General features: G+C 63.7%; 1 long non-coding RNA gene across 2 annotated transcripts; it reads right to left on the bottom strand.

Annotated features, from left to right (window-relative positions):
• Window positions 1-1945: 1945 nt before the first annotated feature.
• LOC139084064 (uncharacterized) lies at window positions 1946-4679 on the bottom strand. Of its 2 annotated transcripts, none has more exons than XR_011541327.1 (3): window positions 4555-4675; window positions 4331-4424; window positions 1946-2089 (listed from the first exon to the last, which is right to left on the bottom strand). It is a non-coding gene; the product is annotated as an uncharacterized lncRNA (long non-coding RNA). The 2 variants fall into 2 exon arrangements; XR_011541328.1 differs by lacking the exon at window positions 1946-2089 and adding an exon at window positions 3592-4086 and having other exon boundaries at window positions 4555-4679.
• Window positions 4680-4972: the final 293 nt, after the last annotated feature.

Below are 4972 nucleotides of genomic sequence, written 5' to 3'. Positions count from 1 at the left end.
GGCCTTATAAGGCCGCGCCGCGCGGATTCCTGCGGCCGCCGACTTCCGGAGCCCCTCGCCGCCCCGACCCCCCGCCCCCCCCCCCCCCCCCCCCGGGCCCGGCCCCTCGCCGCTCGGAACCGACGGGAAACTGAGGCACGGCGGTGGCGCTGAGCCGCCCAGACGGGGCCCTCCTGCCCTCACCCCGCTGGGGGCTCCTAGGCGGCTCCCGCACCCCTTCTGGGTCTCAGTTTACCCTTCTGCCTCACGATAGGCGAGGGGGGATTGCTGGGTGGCACCCGAATTCCCTTGCGGCACGAATGAGGACCCCCCCCCCACTTTCTGCCACTTAGAGGGGCCTCCCAGTCTGGCCCCTGCCTCCTGGGAACTCCGGTAGTTGGGTGGTGGGCAAGGGAACTAGGGCCGGCTCCTCTGAGGAGTGGGCCATGGGAGCTGGGGCTGCGAGGGGTGAATAGGAGTTTGCCAGTCCCAAAGGGATTAAGTGTTGCTGGCAGAGCAAAAGGTACAAAGACAGGAAGGGATTGTTTGTGGTTGAAAACCTTTAGGGATTAATCAGATAAGCTGGGGAAGGGGGGGATAAGAAGGGGCCTTGAATTCTGGGCTGAAGGATGAAGTGGAATGGGGAGGAGGGTGGAATAGCAGAGAGTGTCGATCAGGAGATGCCCTGGGGGTAGGGCTGAGCCTGCCCAGTGGACCAGGCCGGGCACACAGTGGGTGCTCAGTAGGTGGTGTCTATGTACGGATCAATCAATAAGGGAATAAACGGATTTGCTTATTCAGTCAGTCACTCATTCATTCATTCACACAGCTATTCATTCATCAAACGTTCCCTGACGCAGCCTCTGGGCCATTCCCTTGCTGGGTGATTCTGGGTCCCGGGAGACTGTAACTCTGGCCCTGCCCATCTCTGGGAAGACGGAGCCAGGCACAGGAGCCCCCACCCACCCAGGTGAGCAGGCACAAGACAGAAAGAGGGGACTGGGGTGCAGGAACATGAGCGGGGAGTAGGGGCTGCATGTAAGAGGGGACGTGAGAGATGGGGTTCTGAGGTGTGAGTAGGAGTCTGACACACAAGTGGCTGGCTGGGCTCTGCACGGGTTTGGAAATGACTCGCCCCTGGTGCCTCACTGCCGGGAAGTCTGTTTTCTGTCTCCACCTGTCATTCTCCCGGGCCATCTGGCCGACGGCTCCTTTCTTCAGGGTTCAAGTCCGAGCTGGCTGGTCAAGGGTGAGTCCCTTTCCTTCTGGGTCTCAGTTTATCATCTGTGAAATGGGGACCAGTGGCCAGTGGGGGGGGGGTCAACCATGAGCCAACGGCTCTGATGTGGGAACGTGCAGTTTGGTGGTGTCCAGGCTGGGAGCTGGGAGGGTGGGACGGACTCGGGGGTCTGGGTGGACCCCTTGCAGCGGCACCCAGGGTGCTGTGGAGGCCCCGGCAGCGGGAAAGGGGGCTCGAGTGGGTCCCTCGACCGCCTGCCCGGCCTGCGGCGATGGGTGGCTGCCAGCCCCACGCCCGCGGGTCACCTGGTCACGCCCCCCACTCCCGCCTGCGGATGGGGCTCCCGCCCGGGCTGACCAAGGGGACCGAGATGACAGAAAGGCCCCACAGGGCACCGGCCGCCTCTGTGGCCACCGGCTACGCGGCTCGCGAGCACTGGACGTGTGGCCAGCGCGGCCGTGGAAGCGAAGGCTTCATTTTATTTGACTTGAGTTAATTCTGACGCAAACTTAAAAACCGACGCTGGATCCAGGTTTCGGGAATCGTCCTGGCGGGTCCGTTTTGGCCGCGGGTTTTCCGAGGGCGCATCCACGTCCGGGTCGGGCCGGACTTCTCGGACCTGGCGCAGCAGCGGGTGAAAGGCCCCGTTAATCGTCTTTCACATCGATCACACGTTGAAATGATCCCGTTTCCGAGACACCGAGTTATGGGAACCGTTTCCGAGACTGTCCTCGTTTCGGTCCTTTAATGTGGCTTAAAACTGAGAACTGCGGGTGTGGTTTGTGCTACGTTCCTACTGGCCGGTGCGTTCTGGACCGCGGGCCCAACCCGGACACTCTTTTGCGGTTTTTTTGGGGGGTGGTCCCCAAGCTAAAAAGTTAAAAAAAAAAAAAAGAAAAATCAAAAGAAGACTCTGACGACAAGTGGAAATCATATAATATTCGCATTTCAGGTCTAGTCGGACGGAGCTCCCTCGGCCCGGCTGTGCCCACACGTTTGCAGCTGGACTCAGGCACCTGTGGGCCGCAAAGCTGCAAATACTGGCTTTTTGGTCTTTTACAAAAAATGGGTTATCAACGACTCCTCGTCTACACCCGCAGCCTCCCAGAACCCGAGGAATCCAGACTTGGATGGACATCCCAGGATTCTAGATCCCAGGGTTTCGGAAGCTTAGGCTGTGACAATCGGGGAAACTCCGCCGAGGACCCCAACTTCCAGAATGCGGGAGCCTGGGCTCGGGTCCTGACGCCCTGCCTGGCTGTGTGACCTCAGGCAATTGGGCTGGACCTCTCTGTGCCTCAGTTTCCCCGTCTGTGACTCGCCCACTGCCCTTGGGGCTGCCGGCCACAGGGAACGGTGAATGTGTGGAAATACGTGGAATTCTCGGAGTGACGCCGCCCAGGGTGACCCGAGATGAGGGCTTGTTGACAACTCACTTGAAATCTCAGGAATTTCGGCCTCAGCTGCAGGAACGGGGCGGGGGTTCCGGGGCCTCTGCGGCTGCCCCACCCTCTGCCCTTGACCCCATGGCGCTCCCTGTCAGGACTGACCCTGGGGGACTGCGGGGGCTTACGGGGGACGTCCCCAGGTACTCCGGGGTGTGACCTCAGCCATGCCCGCGGGCGGGGGGCCACGGCTGGAGGAACTGGGGTAGCAGGGCCGCCCCCCCCACCAAGCCTCAGCCTCGGGTGCCCGGGCGGTGGGCTGGGCCCCGGGGGTCTCAGGGGTCTGGCTCCAGGGCTGCAGGTGCAGCAAGGGTCCTGCAGCCCCTTCCGGGCAGCCACCCCTGGGCGATCCTGTCCCTGCGGTGACGGGGCTCTGAGTGGGACCCCGGGGGTCAGGGCAGGACCCTGGGCTGGGCCGTGCAGCCCGGGCTTCAGACAGCCCCTCGCTCTCTGCAAACGGGCCTTGCCTGGTGCCACTTCCCGGCCAGGACACCTGCAGGTGGGACAGCAACAAAGTAGCAACAGGCAGTGACCATAAGCCTGTCAGCTCAGGTCAGGATCCTCCCCTGCTCACAATGCCCCGGGGGCTCCCCATTGCCCCCCAACCGCGTGCCCTCCAGGCCCCTCCCGTGGCCCCGGCCCTCTGCCTGACGCTCTTCCCACCCCGGTCGCCCGCTGTCCCCATTCCCGCCCCTGCTCCAGGGTCCCCTTCTCGGCGAGCCTGAGTGAAGCCCCCAACCTGCCCCAACGCCACCGCCCACCGCAGACGAGTCACAGTGACGCCGGCGGCCTCCTCTGAAACCCGTCCGTCTCCGCCACCGGGTCTGGCTAAGGCGCTGGACCTCGCTGGACGCATCAGAGACCCACCCGCCGCCCGCGGCCAGGCCGGCTGCACTCCCCACGCCAAGGGGACATCCACCCGCGCCCTGCGTTGGGAAAGATGTTTTATTTCCTCCTTTGTGACTAACAAGTGACCTGGGCGGTGACCCATAATAATTTCAAGTGTGCACTCATGGAGCGCCTACTGAGTGCCTGCACAGGGCGCCTTCTACGGGACAAGAAGATGACAACCTCTTCTGCACCCCTGCGGGGGATGCTCTCGGTCGGGAGCCAGAGTGGACACCGCTCGTGTCCCTGCTGGTCCCGGACTCTGTGTCCTCAACGCCGGGCACTGGCCCTGGGGCGCCGTCTGCAGCGGGCCCGGGTGTCCACTGTGCGTCCTCGCCCGTGTCCCCTGTCTGCCCTCCCGGGATCCTGCTGGGTCCAGCCCCCCTGCCCGGGAGTGCGCCGTGGTGACACGGGAGGCGTCCTCTTCCTTCGCGGAGGCGCCAGACGTCAAGGATGAGGACACGGCCCGAGGCGCCCTCCCGGGCGGGGACACTGCGGAATGTGCCGGCTGCGGGCGGGGGACGGGCTGGCCACCTGTGAGCCGGGCGGCGGCCAAGAGGAGGACGCGGCTCAGGACAGCTCAGTGGCCGGCACGGGCTCCCAGTCCTGTCCAGTCCTTGACCCTCCGGATGCAGGTCGCGCAGGGGGCACGGGACAAGGACAAGGACAGGGACGCTCCCTTAGTGGCCGGCACGGGCTCCCAGTCCCATCCAGTCCTAGTCCCTCTGGACGCAGGTCACGCAGGTGGCACGGGACAAGGACAAGGACTGGGACGCACCCTTAGTGGCCGGCACGGGCTCTGAGTCCCGTGCGGTCCTCCAGGTCACCATCGGGCCAAGGTCACGCAGGGGGCGCGCAGCAGGGACGAGGGTCTGGAGGAGAAAAGAAACTGCCGTGGTGACACCAGATGGGCAAAACCCGGCTCGGGACCCACAGCCCCCGTGCGAAATTCCCGGATGCACAGCGACGGGCAGGAGGGCGGAGCTTCGTCCAGTCCCCGACCTTCGTGAACAGCCAGGCGCAGAGCCCGGCGGGACCCTATGACGCCAGGAGTTTTAGTGACGTCAGGAGGGCCCACCCTCACGCAAAAGCTCGCTGCACGCGCGGGAGCCTTTTCTCGGACAAACACGCCAACCGCCGGCTTATTTGAAGGGCATTGAACAAAGTGCTTTACAGTTATGCCAATTTGATGCAACCTGTCCGGCATGGCTTTCTCGAGAGCACCATGCAAAGGAACATGTCCTCCCGTCACACTTCCTTAGCTGTCTTCGATCGCGTTTAAAACCCTCCCATATTGACTAATTTTGACTCCCACACGCGGCCTCGCAGCCGCAGAGGATTCTGGGGGCCAACATGCAAAACAGCAGTCCCGACGCAGCCCCGCCCCGCAGCGTCCCCGAGCGGCGCGGCCGAGCGAGCA

This window comes from Equus przewalskii, chromosome 6, assembly GCF_037783145.1.
Source record: "Equus przewalskii isolate Varuska chromosome 6, EquPr2, whole genome shotgun sequence".
Lineage (NCBI taxonomy): Eukaryota > Metazoa > Chordata > Mammalia > Perissodactyla > Equidae > Equus > Equus przewalskii.
The sequence above is the reverse complement of the archived record's forward strand: the minus strand, read 5'-3'. Positions and strand labels throughout refer to the sequence as shown.